Raw genomic sequence first — 16,367 nt, 5'->3', positions numbered from 1 at the left:
AATTCCTTCCTTTTGTTGAGATGATTGGAGGTCTCAATTTAATTTCCTCTGTGGGTAGTAAAGCATCTTGGGCAGGGTGAGTTTGAGTGGAATAATGGCAGGTCAAGCAGCTCCTCCTATCTTTGCTGAAACTGCCAGCTTCCTGTTAATATGTCCTACATAGTTTGGTCCTCAGCAGACCTTCTTGGTTGATGTAGGTGTTTAGTTGAACTCAGACCACTATTGAAGTAATACTCACTTCTGTGCCCTGCAGAACCCATTTCTGCTGCCAGTTTCTTGCTGAGTCCTACACTGAGTCAGTCCCTTCCTTGATCTTCCTGTTCTCCTTATGTGCTTGTATCTGGCCTGGAGCAGGTCACTATGGTTTTGTAGGGATTCACTGCACTGAATGAGTAACCCCAAGATATGTTTTATAAAAAACAGTCTATGCAGACATATCTGAAGTATGACTTGAACTCACAACCACCAGGCATGTAATCACTTGGCCCCTACATCTCAGTCCTGCACTAAATTGTGCTCGTTCAGAAAGAAATCTGCAGTCCCTTTGAATGTATGCCTTATGTTGTTATTAACAGCTCCCTAAAGTCAGCCCTCCATGGAAGATTAAAGACCACAACCTGAAAGTTGGCAAGACATGATGTATTTTGCTCTTTTTTTCAATTTCTGCTAAGAACCTTAACAGTAAATGTTCTGGGTTTGTTGTTCCCCCACCTTTGTAACCATTTCCCTTGGCAGCTTTTCCTACTGTAGGTTTAAATTTGTCTGTCTTCATGCTTCTGCAGTAGCAATACTGATACTTTTAGAGGAAGGAGGTTGTCAGTAAGTTTGGTTTCTTAAGAAAAGGTGTTACGACCCCTTTCTTTCTCTTGGGTAGATTTGGTCTTTAAGCCTTTCATTCTTGCCTCCTCTTGGTAGATTGCTGCCACCAGGAATTAAATTCCAGAATAACTTAAATTTCTCCTTTTAGTAATGTGCCCAAGGGTCAGGCTTTTTCGTGGTACTATGTGGCTCTGAGGCTATCACCACCAATACCATATTTTACCTCTGCCGTCACGATTAAATCAGTCTTCAAAGAAAGCTTCCCTGTGGCAGATCAACATAGAAAACTACCTTCCACCAAGCTGGACCATTGGTCCATTCAGGTCATTGCTGTCTACTCTGATTTGTAGCAGCGTCAGTGCCATGGCCAGAGAAAAGTCCTTCCCAATAAGACAGTAAGCATCAGACCAAAAGTGAATGGGGAGGGTGACCCACAGTCAGACAGCAGATGAAATAAAGATCCTGCTCAGAGTCATAACGTGGGTGGATCTGGATAGAGTAAACCAAGTAACGCAGAACTGGAAACCAGGCTGACCTCCTCAGCCAAGCACATAACTACAGAGAGATGGGGGGTAGGGAGTATGTGAATAGAGGTTGCAGAGGTGCGGGGAGCCTTCTAAATAGTAGCCAAAAAGTAGCAGAGCTGGACACTCCCTTTAATTTGAACACTGGTGGCTTTCACTGAGAGTGTAAATTTCAAGGGAAAGGGATGGGAAGGAAAGAACTATCAATAGAGATACAGCATGAAGTCAGACTGATGTTTGAAGTATGGTAGAAGTGGTTAAAGCAAACAGTTGATCCTTGCAGAGCAAACTGTTTTCAGATCCAGGAATATGTATCACTACATCCCAGTGCGTTTGGAATGTATGACTGCCTTTATCCTGAGAGAGTCAGTGTGTTGTAGTGGTTTCTATGCTGGTGCTGAACCAAGGAGACGTGAGTTCATACTTGCGAAGCTCATTTAGTGACCAGAGCCTTTGTGAGGATAAACTTGGGGCAGTGTCCTCAGTGATGTAAATTGTCTCATACAGGAACTTAGTGAAGGTTGGATGCAGATCATTGATTACAAGTTGATGATCTTCCTGCTGAAAATGATGGTGGCTTAGGTGGAATGGGAAATTTCAAGGCATAGTAACTGGGGGGGGGGGGGAGTCAGCAAGGTAGGTTGCGCAAGCTCATTTTTCTGATTAAAAATATAGAATGACCGTAATTATTTTCTGTACAGATGTTAAATTGCAGGAAACAAGTCTCCCTATTAACAGAACTCTTTAAGAAGAGGTGTTCAGAACAAAATTAAAATATTGGCACTAGGTAGCCTTAGAAAAAGGACACTGCCACAGCCCTTCAATACAATAATGTTCAACCTTGCAAGACTGTTGTTAGGGTTATGAGATAATATATTTGAAGTAGTTTGAGTGACATTGCCTGGAAACTAATACATATGAGTATCCTACTTGCTTTGGTCACTTGGCTAAAGAGCTGGATCCTTGCTTGCAACAGACATTTGCCAAGAGTGGAAGTTGAACATGTGACTCCAGCCAGATGAGACTGCAGGCACATTAAACCAGTATCCTGTTTTCCTATAGGAGCCAGCCAGATGCTTCTAGGAAGCCCACAAGCAGGTATGGCAGGCCCTCTTGTACTGTTGTTGTTCAGAAGTATATTACCTCTGCTAATAAGTTATAACTTTTCTGTGAATTTGTCTAGTTCCCTTTTAAAGTCACCTAAGGCAATGGCCATTGCCACATCATGTGACCATTAAATCTATAAATGAATTACGTATTCTGTGAAGAAGTACTGGTTTTTATATGTCCAAATTTATTGCCCAATCAACTTGAATTTTTAATTGCTACAAAACCTTCCACTGTGTTTTGAGAGGCAATGTGTAACATTTCATATTCTATCTTTTCAGATTAATCTGATATTCTGTTTTCTAGGAACAGTGAACCACTAGAAAAGGAGCCCAGGCCACAAACGGAGATTCAAGTAACTGGCCCTCAGTGATTTCCCATAGAAGGTAATTTATATCAATGAGAATATCTATTGTATACGTCTGTATCTAGGGCTGCTTTCAGGTCAACGTAATGAGAAATCGTAGTTTTTAAAAATTGTGGGCTGTGCAACCAGTTCTGGTTAGCCTAAGCAGCAAATCTCAGATTGTACATGAACACAATTTTGTTTGCTTCTTACCTCCTTTTCACGTCTCAACAGGGAGAATATCTTTCCTGTATGATTATTTCTGTGGCCAGGTTGCTGCAGTGTACCATGCTATTCAACAAACTGTGGTTTTTGAGTCGATTAATCATAATACATCACAACTAATCCAATCTGTAGTTAACAAAGCAGCTAAAAAGCTTAGCTGGAGGTCCTAAATCGATGTTAACCAACCAGTCTGCTGGATCATCGGTGTGCAGATATGACATGTAACCTTTTTTTTTTGTTAAAGCAAGGTTTATAGTGATGTCCAGATATAGAAAAATACATCTTTTTTTCCAAAGAAACCTTTTGTCTGAGGCAGGTCAGACATTTTCTTTAAATTATTTCCCCATAATGATATAACAAAGAAGTACAAGAAGGGGTATAGGGGCTTGGGATCAGGAGGGAAATTTCTCCCAGGTGACTTTGGCAAAAGTGGGGGAAGGGTCATGGCAGAAGTGGCAGCAAGGAATACAAGTTAGTGTAGCTGGCAGGGGCTAGCTTTGTTTTGGCCCAGGATTGCTCTGGAACAGAGACGATGCTGTCGCCACTGGAATTTTCTCTTGCTTTTTCTCTCCAAGGCTCTCAGTAACTTGGCTTCAAGTGGCAGCTTGAATGCATCCCAGTTTTTCTAAGCCAAGGTTTGTGTGAAACTAAGTGAAGGAATGCCAGTCCTTCGCTGGGGGCGGGGGAAGGGGGGGATGGAGGATGGAAGTGTGTGTGTATGTGCATTTGGCCAACTGAATCCTGCATGACAAAAACATGTTTGTGTGATCTGGTAAATTCTTCCCCCCCCCGCCCCCCAATCCCCATTTTTTCCTTGTCAGAGGCATACTTTCCTTTCAGCTAGGATTCAGCGACAGTTTGAGCCTTGGAATGTGTGAAGTGGGATATTATGTTATTTTCCCTGCAGAGATCAGTATCTTCTGCTAAAAATCCAGTGCCTTTTCAAAACAGGCGAAGTTGCCTTAGTCTATCTAGGTCAGTATTGTCTACTTTGACTGGCCAAAGCTTTAGGCAAAGAAAGGATTTCCCCAGCATCAGTGAAATGAGACACTCAAATTCGAGATGCCAGTCATTTATTTATTTATTTATTTATTTATTTATTTATTTATTTATTTATTTATTTATTTATTTATTTATTTATTTATTTATTTATTTATTTATTTATTTATTTGGCATCTTTTATATCACCTTTCCTAAAATCTCAAAGCCATTTCCAAACATAAAATTCCTTATACAATAAATAATTGAAACATTGTCCAATATAAAACGAAGCCAGTATAAAGCCAACATTCCGCTAAATGCCTTTCTAAAAAGAACCTGTTCCTTAAGTTTGATTTTGTTTGATTTGTTTTATACTGTATTGTTTTGTGAACTACAGAAGGTAGTTGGTGTTTTTCTTCCTAAGAAGGAGACAGGGCAAGCTTAACAGAAAGGCCTTGGAACCAGGCATCAGCACATGGCACGGTGGGTAGCTGCCAGGGCCCATGGCTTCTGGTGGGGCCATCGCTGCTGACTTCATACTCATCATCTCCCTTCCACTCAGGGCTCATTTTGAGGGGGAATGTGCAGGAACGCAGTTCTCTAAAGAGGTCGCAGTTCTCCAAAGAGGTTGCATGTAGGTGGGCGGGGCCATTTTGGCCATTTTGGGCCCGTTTCAGCCTGGATCTGGCCTCTGACAGTGGTGGATCACTCTCCCGCTCAGCAGTGGCCCAATCCTCACCATTTGGGGTCCCCTTTTGGCCATTTTGGGCCCAATTTTGGCCCTGAATGGCCAGGATTGGGTCCAAAACAGCCAGGATATGTGATGTCAAGGGGTGTGGCATATGCAAATAAGTTGTGCTAATGAGTTCCTCCAGCTCTTTTTCTACGAAATGACCCCTGCTTCCACTCATACCCTTCCACTGCCTGCTTGTGAGTGCTTTGTCACCTCTGCTCCCAGCTACATAAGCTGCCTGGCACTTGTGAGTGGGCAAAGGAAGAATGCGCAGGCAGGTGAGAGCATGTGGTGGTAGGGCAAGAAAGGAAACCTAGTAATGGGCATAGGGGACCCTCTGAGCACTGTCTGTCCAAGGCCTCCCAAAACCTGGAATTGGCCCTGCTTGACATCATACATTCTGTGTCCTAGCTTCATCATGGGCCCTTATCAAGATGAGTCCTGGGAATTCTCAACCTGGCAACCATACTGTTTAGTCTGTGTGAAATTGGTCATGAAAGAGAATTTGGAATTTCCCAACTCTGAGTCCAGCTTCTCTTGCCACTTATGTCCCCCAAGTAGGCAAACCCCAAGCCACCTTCCCATGGAATGAACAAAATGAAAAAGAAAACAACCACCACGCTGTACATGGATTGTTGTTTTTTGAAAAGATCAAATGCAGAATTGTTTTGTTTATGAATACTGTGTGAAAGTGACTTCAAGGCATTTTAAATTTTTGCTAAGAAAACAGAGAACAAATTGACTTTTTTCATAAAGGTCAAGGGAAAGGGGAAAAATTGTGTGTGTGTTATAAAGCAGCAGAGAGCTTCCCAAGCAGTTGTTCAGTCTGATTTGTAATATAACATTTCTTGGGGAGAAAGCCATCCAGTTGACAGATGGTCTACTTGGGACCAGCACACAGGAGAAAGACTTTATTTGCTCAAAAGTGTTGGACTGTAGATAGCATGGTTCTTTCCAACCATTTATTGGATCGACTTAAATACAGCAGCTGCCAGCTTCGAACAGTAGCAGCATCTGATCTATCCTTCTTTGCCTAATCTCTTCCTAGAAAATATAAAATAGGCATTCTTGTAGCAATTCACTGTGTGTACCACCCTTGGGCTGAATGGCTCATCTGAACCATTTATAATCATGAGCATAAATGTGATTTTGTTTGCAATCCCTCAGTGTCCATTCAAAAAGTCTACCAAGACAAACATCAAGGGTCTTCATAACTGGGCAACTGGCAGTGGGCCTGTTGTTAACTAGTGATGGGAGATCACACCAGCTCATGCTCCCTTCCATCTTATTTTGCTGAGAGTGGCAGCCAGATGAGGCATCAGAGCATGATTCTTTTAAGTCTCATCCTTCCTCCAGGAGGGGATTTGCACATAGACAGGGGGCTGGACCCTCAGTAGGGGAGCAGTTGGAAGGAATCTTGCTGAATATGGCATGAAGTTCACATTGGAAGGGATTGTGGCAGACAATTCAGATGACAGGTTCACAACACAAATTGTGTATGATGGTCAGAAAACTCTGTGTCAATTAGTTGTGTATGCTGGCTTTGAGCCATCTTAATTGCTGTGGTGGTACGTCTGTAGAAGATGGCTATCTGGTTTTCAAAACTGAAGGCCTCTCTGACCACAGAAAAGGATATTACTCTTTGTGTAGGATAGCAGTTCAGGTTATCTTTGTTATTTTATGCACCCTCCATGTGTCCAGTTAGATACTGCTCAGATTTCTGCCTGGACAGCTACAGATGATTAAAAGGCCAATACATTTTTCTCCAAGTGTTGTAACCAGAGTCTGGGACTATATACTGTACATATTTGATAGATGCACTATCTGTTTCTTCAGTACTCAATTCTTTGAAATATTCTAGTTTTGGGTGGATGCTTTTTAATCTAGTACATATGATACTACTGGTATATAATGGGTTTTAAAATGGATAGACCATCCAAATATTATATTGTGATCTCAGTGAAATCTGCCCTGGGGCACAGGGTCTTTAATTAGCAAGGGCAGCTCGACACATTGTTATTTCCTACAGCAAATTTGCAGCATGTGGATGTGATATGCAAGTGATGTATATCCTTACTTCATAGAACACTGGAGATCCCTAATGTGTTCCCTCAACATTTTATATAGCTTAAAAAGACAACCAATGTGTGTGGGGGGAGGATTTTAAAAAATAATCCCCCCATACAATTTCCCTGATTAAAATCCTTCACCACACACTGCTTTTAGACGTGGGGTGGGGGACGAGAACAAGGCACATTTGGAGTAACTGTGGGTGTTATCATTGTCAGATTCAAAGTGGCTTGAGGGCAATAAAGAGCATGGCAAAGGAGCATTCTCAGTGCTGTAGCCATGATCCATATTGTCTTCCTCTTTTTGAGGCTAACAGTGCAATCCTAAACAGAGTTATACTTCTAAGGACTTAACTTCTATGGACTTAACTCTTCCTTGGGACTGCATTGTAAGTTAGACATCAGGGAATCCAATCACAGATCCCCAATGTAAGATGTAGTTTGGCTCTTCAAGACCCCTGTACACGTTTCTAAGATTTCAGGCCCAAAACATTTGAAAACTTGTGTTTAAAGATCCATGCCCGCTCATCTGTAGCGTCCCCATATATGTATTTTTTATCCTGGTGTTTTCTGCAATAACTCTATTTTTTGGCACTGCCCTATGACCAGAAACATATGGTGGTATGTAATTATCACAGCTGTCAGGAAAGGGCAAAAACTGATGAAGTCACTTGACATTTGATCTCATGCCTTCCCAAGGGAAAGTGCTAATACAGGAACAAAGAAAGCAGGGGAAGCCTCAAAGGTACACTGTATAGTGGAAACTACTTTCTATCTTTCTTTTACATTTGTATCCCACCTTTCCTTAGGGAGCTCATGTTTTTCGTTTCCATTTTATCATCACAACACCCCTGTGAAGGTAGGCGAGGCTAAGGGGAGTGAGTGATTTTGGATCACTCAACAAATTTCAAGGCTGAGTGGGGATTTGAACCCAGCTGTTCCTAGTCCTGGCTCAGTGTCTTCTTCTTGACTGAACCATGCTTATCAAGAAACAGTTATAGCAAATCTACAGGCCATCTTGGCTCTTTCCATCACCACACCCTGCAGTATGTATTTTGGATGTTAGTATGCATGCTTTGCCCTGCCAGTTGTTGCTTCTGCATTCCTGTGGACTGCAGCAATTCTAAGAGGAAAACATTAGAAGCTGAAGTTTACCAAAAAGGTATGAAGATTTGGGAGCTTGCAGGCTTCCAGGTTCAGATAAACTTGCAGTGAGAGAAATACCTTTGACACAGGCTCAAGACTGTCTTTGTTACTATTTCCCATTTGTTACTATTTCCCATTTGTTACTATTTCCCATTTGCAGAGTTAAGTCCCTGCATTGGAAACAGGTCCCATTGAGTCACTCGTCTCATTAAGCCCAGCCTAGGGTTACCTGCTCTCTTTTTCCCTGAGTGGTTAAAAGATAGAATGTATGGGGTCATTTTTTTCCAATGACTGGAGACTTGTGGTGTAAAGTACTCTTTATTTACAAATAGCAGAACACATGTGAAGCCAAACCTCCAGATTTAGAGGCAGTAAACCTCTGAATACCAGTGCCAGGAGGCAACATCAGGAGAAAGCCGACTTGGCCTCTGTGCCTTGTTGTTGGCCCTCCAGAGTAATCGGCTGGTCACTGTGAGACAGGATGCTGGATTAGATGGGCCCCTGTGCTGATTCAGCAGGGCTCTTCTAGTGTTCTTATGTTGTTAGTTGTCTTTGGATGAGAGAGTGATGGAGACTTATGGAGTTTTTGAAATATCTGCTTTGTTTAAAGATGCACAAGCAGATCATTAAGTATAATAGAACAAGCACTCCTGCAGCTGGCATAGGATCCCCCAGAGAACAAATTGGGCATCTGCCACAAACTGCTCCCTCAATTCCAGGGCCGTTTCCAGACGGCTTACCTGCACCCGGGACGTCGCACCACGTTTTGGATCGTGCTGGGGAAAATGTGAAATATTGCGTTTTCTTGGGACGTCGCACAAAACTCGTGTGAGAAAACGCGATATTTCACGTTTTCCCTGGCACGATCCAAAACGTGGCGCGACGTCCTGGGTGCAGGTAAGCCATCTAGAAACGGCCCAGCTAGAAACTCTCAGTTCTTTCCCCCGCTCTGGTCAAACTGTTATTTATCTGCTATTCATTTGCAAAGTGCCAGATTCTGCCTCACTCTTCCTGATGTATTGCCCATTCAGAAAACATCCACAGCTCGTGTGATACTGTAACTTTTCTTGGCAAGGTCCTGACCACTCATTTACAGGGATCAGACCAGACAAACTGAGACGGATATATACAAATCCCCAAGGGAGAAAAGAGCTCAAGAGGGATAGAAACTTCTGAGAAATGAAAGACTGAATGCACAGTCGCAAACCATTCCAATTAGAAGGAAAAATGGGAGACAACTAAAAAGCCAGCATGGCTGTGTACAAAGAACTCTCTGATGAGGTGAGACCATGTCTAGGCTATGTTTAAATCAAGAGGAGGAACAAAGAAGGGTAGACCGACTATAATATTTCTGGATCCACAGATTAAGATAATTGGAATGAAGAATGGTTGAAACAATTTTAATATGAAGAGCAACTAAAACATTCTTGTACAACAGTCTGTAAGGGTTTCTCTGCATGTTACAAAACCCTCATGTCCATTGTGAGGACTTTGTCTCAGAATTTGACTGGAGTTTTTTGCCTCCCAGAGACATGCTGACTCTTTTCTGCTTGTGACCAATGTGTGCAGAAGGAATCAGCTTCAGCCTCCCCCATCTTTGTGCTTATATTGCATCCTCAAACCACCCCATGGAGCGGCTATTAGCTGCATTGCAATAATTACATGTAAGACAGGATTCAGTGGCAAGGAACTGGTACCTCAGGAAAAGGCTACATCTGAGGGGTAATGAGTGTTGCCTTGAAAGGAGGCAATCCCAAGAATCTGAAGGTAATGGCACTTTAGACACATCTATGGAGGACAGATCTATCAACAGTCACTAGCCATAACAGTTAAATGGAACCTCCATGTTCAAAGGTACTTTACCTTCATGTATCAGCTGCGGGGGATAAATGACAGGGAATGGCCATTTCCAGTTTGTCCTGCTTGTGACCTTGCAAAAGGCATCCAGTGTGCCACTGCTGGAAACAAAAAGCTGGAATAGATGGACATTTATCTGATCCAGTGGTGCATTTCTTAAGGCATGCCATTCTATTACAGATTTTTGTCATCTCCAGCTCTAGCAGAATCCCTGGGGAGAAACTCATTTCATTTAAGGAAAGCTGTTTGTAATCAGCTGAATTGGGTTTTAATAGGGTTCGTGCAGTTAAGAGAAAAATCAAATCAGAATCTAATTGTCATGCACAAGGAGCAGAAAGGAGGACTACGGTGGTGCGGGTGTGTGTTGAGAGGGGTCAACAGCCAGAACTGTGCAGCCAGCCACCATTAAGCCTCTCTCTATAATACATGAGGCTGAGGAGCCCAGGGGACTGCCAAGCGAATGGGGAAGAATCCTCCAAACTGCCCTTCAGAAAAAGACAGCCTGGCTGTCCCAGGAGGACTTGTTCTGGAGAGTACATTCAGTAACTAATGGATTGCTTTGGCACTGCAGGTGATGGATCTCTGTTGCACTCTGCTCTGAGTACTGCCTTCCCCTCGGCTGCACTTGGTTGCTTTCTTGCTATTCAAGGATTCCTTGCAGGGGGGAGACACAATCTACCTCCTGAATCAAAACAACGGTAGTATAGCCAAGCAGAGCACTGCAGTTTGCCAGTCCCTTCATACGAAGTTCATACAAAGTTCAGGCTGTGTGGTAGAGCAGAGCATCTGTTTTGCATGATGAAGGTCTCAGGTTCAATTCCCAGCACCACCAGTTTGAAAGATAAGATACCTGTAGAAGGCTATGTAAAAGCCCTTTACCTGAGACTCTAGAGAACCACGATCTGTCAAATAGATAATACTGACCTTGAAAGACCAGTCTCAGAATAAGGTGGCTTCATGTGTTCATCTGGCTAGTTGATCTAAGGGCATGATTCTTGATTTGAATATAAGAGATCCTGGGTTCAAATCCCAGACAACTGAGGTTACATCTTTAGTGTGAGGGCTGTAGCTCAATAGCAGAACACAGGTCTTGTATGCCAAAAATCCCAAGTTTAAGCTCTGGTGCCTCAGACAAAAGTTGGAAAATCTTTTTATCAGAATGAGACCCTGAAGAATTTCTGTCCATCAAAACAGACAGAACAGACCAATAGAGTGACATCCCAACCAAGTAGAAGACAGTTCATGTGTTCAGCCCTGAGTTGTGCACAATTTTTTGCATCCTTGTTTATTTGTGGATAGTCTAAAGTATTTCCTATTCAAATCTGAGAGGTATTTTTTTAAAAAAAACAACCACTTAAACTCTTGTTGATAAATATTAAGGCTATCATATATTTATTTATACCTATTTATCTCCACAGTGGGAACCAAAATCTACTTCAAACATTGTTCTCATGATAAAATGCTTTTTAAAATCATTACATCATTAATCTGAGGTAGGTTCCATGGCATAGCGGGGATTCCAACCTAGGAATGCAATCCTAAGCAGAGTTACTCCAGTAAAAGCCCATTGATTTCAGTGGGCTTAGACTGCTTAGGATTGCACTGAAGGTCTCTAAGATCCTAGTCCAACACACTCACCATAACACCACACAGGCTGCCTTAAAAATCCTTTTGTCAAATATCATACTTGACATAGCAGCAATAAAATTCCAAGCCAATAGAAAATAGGCTGGTCAGAGCATCAAAAGCAGTAGAATAAAACCAAGAGTAAAAGAATGATCAGCAGTAAAAACAACAATGGGTCAGCAATTGGTTTCAGTCACCACTAATGGCCCTTCAGTAAAGCACCCATCTCTTTACAAATCTCCAGATGGGAAAGCGAGAAAGGCCTAGGCAGAATTTTTGTGATAGGGAGTTCCAAAGCATGTGGGATGCCACTGGAAAGACCCTGCCCCACGTTATATATGGCGGAAATGGACAAATTAACAAGGAAATTGCGATAGCAAGATCCAACGGAATTTTTTGAGGATTGGGGGAAATTGAAAAAATATTTAGAAAAAAGATGGGATGTTAAAGGACAATTATGGTCTTTTGGGTGTTATTAAGTAAGATAAGATATAATGTAAATCTTTACCATTAAGTTTAAAATGACAACTAAGAGATAGTATTTGTAACAAGAAACGGGGGGTTGAAGTGCTGTTGGAAGGCAACAGAGGAAAGGGAGGGGAGGGGGTGGGGAGCATATACAATATATATAGGGGATAATTAGTAAGTAAGATGTAATAACATTATGTATGTTATGTTAACCATCCAATAATTTTTTTTTTATAAAAAAAGAAACACCCTGCCCCACGTGCTTACAAGTCTCACAACATTTAATGAAGGAATATACAACAAAGTAGAAGCAGATTGTAAATTGTGGACAGATTCATATTGGCAAAAGTGATTAGAGATGGGCACGAATCGAATTACAACCCAAAAACCGCACAAACCAGGCCGGTTTGTGGTTTGCGAACCAGTGGTTTGTGGAAGCTTGTTTCCACGAACTTCCATGAACTGGTCTACTGGTTCGTTTGGGTCGTATTAAAGGGGCAGTTTAAATGACTATTTCCCTTGCCCTTACCTTGCCCTGCGGGCCCGCAGCATCCTCCCACTCTTCCCACAAGGGGTGGGAAGGCCTTTTTTGGCCTCTTCTGTCGTTGCGTGGGCCTGCAGGGCGGAGGAGGAGGGCGAAAACAGCCTCCCTGCCCCTCAAATGACTGCCACGGCGGCCATTTGAGGGGCAAGAAGGCCATTTTCGGCCTTCTCTGCCACCGCATAGGCCTGCAGAGCGGAGGAAGAGGCTGAAAACGGCCTTCCCACCCCTTGTGGGAAGAGGGGGAGGATGCTGCGGGCGCGCAGGCCAAGGTAAGTATGGGGCTGGGGCGAGGGCTGGGGGCTGGGGGCTGGGCAGTTTAAAGGGCCCTGCCGCTTGCAAGGCAGGAAAGGGCCCTTTAAACTGTCAAATGCCCTTTTCCCTGCTGCTGCTAAGTGGCTGGAAAGAGGCATTTAAACCCCACAAACTGGTTTGTAAACCTGCCCCAGTTCATGCCAGTTCCTGGTTCGTGAAAACTCATGAACCTCATGGTTCGTTTTTTTTGTGGTTCGTGCCCATCTCTAAAGGTGATAGTTTGGATTAATTTTTACACACACCTCAGCCCCTAAAATCCAAAAAGCTTCTCATTAGCAACATTGAACAAAATTAGGCTTTAAAAGTTGGGATAAAGTTGAGAGCCAATTTGTCTCTACTGGGCCGTTTCCAGATGGCTTACCTGCACCCGGAACATCGCGCCACGTTGCGGGAAAAATGCGAAATACCGTGTTTTCTCGCACGAGTTTTGCGCGACCTACGAGTTTTGCGCGACCTGCGAGAACCAGGTTTGATTCCCCACTTCTCCAGTTGAAGCCAGCTTGGTGACCTTGGGTCAGTCACAGCTCTTCCAGAGGTCTCTCAGCCCCACCCATCTCATAGGGTGATTATTGTTGTGGGGATAATGACATACTTTGAAACTACTCTGAGTAAGTGTTGTTGTCCTGAAGGGTGGTATATAAATTGAACTATGTTATTATTATTATTTCTGCAAAATTAGGGGGAATTGAGGGGAACTGCATTCATAGGAAACACATCCTCTAACTCCTCACTCCCCCAGATCCTTAAGAGAAAGTCCACTGTTGAAAGGATCCTTTGTAGGGAAGGAAGGAGGACGGGAGGACACAGATCTGTGTAACATGTAATGCCTTTACTAGCTCTGGATGGTTTCCCAGCTGCAGCCTTTCTTTAAGTTATCTGGACTTGGATTACATTCAGGTTTGACTACAGCAGTGCATTATCCATTGGGCAACCATGGAGACAAAGATTCAGCTGGTTTGAAATGGAGTGACTAAGCTGTTAGCCAATACAGGCTATAGGAACCACATTTGCTAATTTGAAAGGGCTTAAACTGGTTGCAGGTTCACCTCTAGGCACAATTCAAAGTACTGGTTATTACCTATACATTTCTTCAAAGCCTGGGCGAAGAATATCTGAAGGAGCACCTCATCTTGCCCACCAATTAAAACTTTCGTTGCAACCCTGCTTTCAGAGGTTGGGTGGGTGAGTACAGATGCAGGGCCTTTTCTGGAGTGGCACGCAAGTTCTAGACTAGAACTCTTTCTCTACAGAAGAGCACTTGATGTCAAATTTATAAGCTTTTAGGAGCCAACCTTTTTAGATCTCTTCGAGTTTTATTAGTTGTTTCATCAGATTTCCCAACTTTAATCCCATGGTTATAGTTTCCTATTTTTATGTTTGCTGGGTCTTTTGGATTTTAAATCTAGCTCTCAGCCTTAAGCTGTAGCATCATTTGTGTCTGGTGGGTGGTGGGGTGGATGTCTCTGGGCAATTAGGCCCAGCACTGGCTTTCAGCTTCATGGCTCTCAAGCAGCTCTCGGCACCCCCGCCCCCATCTCTACCAGCTTGCCACATTGTGGGGAGGGGGAATCAGTTTCAATTTGGTCCACAGCTTGTGTTTAAACAGAAGGGCTTGCAGGTGCATTGGGCTTTCGGAGCCCTCTTCCAGCAAAGACCCACCCTCCCACTTCATGTTTTTGAATTTTTATTTATGTTGTATTGTTTAAAGAATTCTTCTAATGTTGCATATATTTATATGAAGAGGAGGGGTGCAAATATTTTCAATAAATAGTTTAGAGAAGCTATCCTTTTATTGAAGGGAGGTAATTATAAGCAGGGGAAAGTTTGCTATTCATTCATTTCTTAGAAGCCCCACCTAGCAAAGAAGGTGGCTGCAGCATGTGCTGGTAAAGTAAGAAGTGAGCCACAGCCTGTAGCCCTTCGGTGGTATTCAAGGAAAGTTGTCCTTGTGCAGAAATGAACCAAGGAGAAAAGACCTCAGTGTGTAAAACATCATACCATTCTGCACTAGAACTAAATTTTAAATGAGAGCAGACGGAATAGAAACAGATGTCCTGATTTATACGTGCAGGCGCAGCCAAAACATCAGAGGGAACAAGTAACTCATCGGCATCAATGAGTCAGTGGCTCCTATAGCTAGAAAGGGAGATTCAGAGTGAATGATCAGTTCTACAGACTCCTTTCTGACTGTGGTCAAGCACTCCCACTGTTGCTCAGACTCAGTTCCCCATCTGTAAAATGGGAATGATGGTGACTAATTTGGCAAGGGCTTAGACACTAATAATAGCAACAAGCACCGCAGATTAAAAGCTGCACATGCTCGGTTGCTAAAGAGTTTCCAGAAATATTAAAATCCTGTCTTACCATTCACAGAAAGGACCCTCAAAGTGGCTAACAAACATTTGGTTAATGTGGTTTCTGTAAGTTAGCTTTAGCCACTGTGGCAGGGTCTAAACATTTTAATAAAATAACACAATAGCTATGCTTAAAGCAGGATTTGTATCAAAAGATACCACAATGATGAAATAACCATTCAAGACAAGTAATTAAAAAACTATACAACTGCAATAAACTTTCAGCAGCACACAGCACCAGTGGCAATAATGAGCATGAAATGTACCCTGGAACAAAGGTCCAGGGAACCAAGGCAAGGTGCCACTAGGGGGATAATAGCCTCATATTCTATCAAGCAAGTGTGAATGTGAAAGGGGGAAACAGGAAGGCTTTGACTGTTGGTCCATGGAAGTCCTGCCCTGTTCCAGCTAGGTCAAATGCATGGCAAAACAAGAGCACTTGGTGCTGAGGCTTATAGTTGAGGAGAGACTCCCATGGCACAGAGTTGCAGGGCTTTGATACCTGCCTGAAAAGGCCCTATAAGGTGAATCCAGCTGGTGCAACTCAGACAGAGATGGGGCACGTAGCAGAGCTTCATCTAACAATAAAAGTGTGTGGGAGGGCTCACACTGGAAAGATTGGTCCTTTCTCCTCAGTGGAATGGAGGGATCATTCTTTAGGAGATATCAGTTCAAACCCACATGTGTGTATTGAAAAATGTGCAATAAAACCTACACTTGCAGCATGTTTTGTTCGTGCAACAGCATCTTTCAGGTGGTGCCCTAAAAATACACATTGTATTGTGCTTTGCAGTGAGATCCAGCAGAGGGAGTGCAATTGCTCTAACAAAGGTCCTCTAAGCTGGAACTCACACAAAAATACAGGCATTTATTCATTTCTTTCATTTAAAAAATCATTTTATTTGCATCTTATAAGAGAAAAAGCAAAGAATTTGCAAATAGGACATGATCCACATGATAATATATTATTTGCTTCTCCATGGAAGCTTTGCACATCTGAACAAGGCCTTCTGCAGGTACCACCCTGCAAATGGGCAAAATTAACAGTTGCCCATATGCATGTATTCTCTGCCATGCCCCCGCTTATGGAATGGGCTGCCTTAAAAGGACACCCACCCTCCTGGCCTTCCCCAAACTATACCAAACTGAATTTTTCAGGAGGGCTTTTTTACACAGGTAGGAGGGCTGAACTGTAAGGAAATAGTTCAAAGAGATGCATTAGTAAAGGGACAGGGACTGTATGCTATACTACTTCA

The sequence above is a fragment of the Eublepharis macularius genome, chromosome 13, assembly GCF_028583425.1.
Source record: "Eublepharis macularius isolate TG4126 chromosome 13, MPM_Emac_v1.0, whole genome shotgun sequence".
Classification (NCBI taxonomy): Eukaryota; Metazoa; Chordata; class Lepidosauria; order Squamata; family Eublepharidae; genus Eublepharis; species Eublepharis macularius.
Note: the sequence above shows the minus strand (reverse complement) of the source record.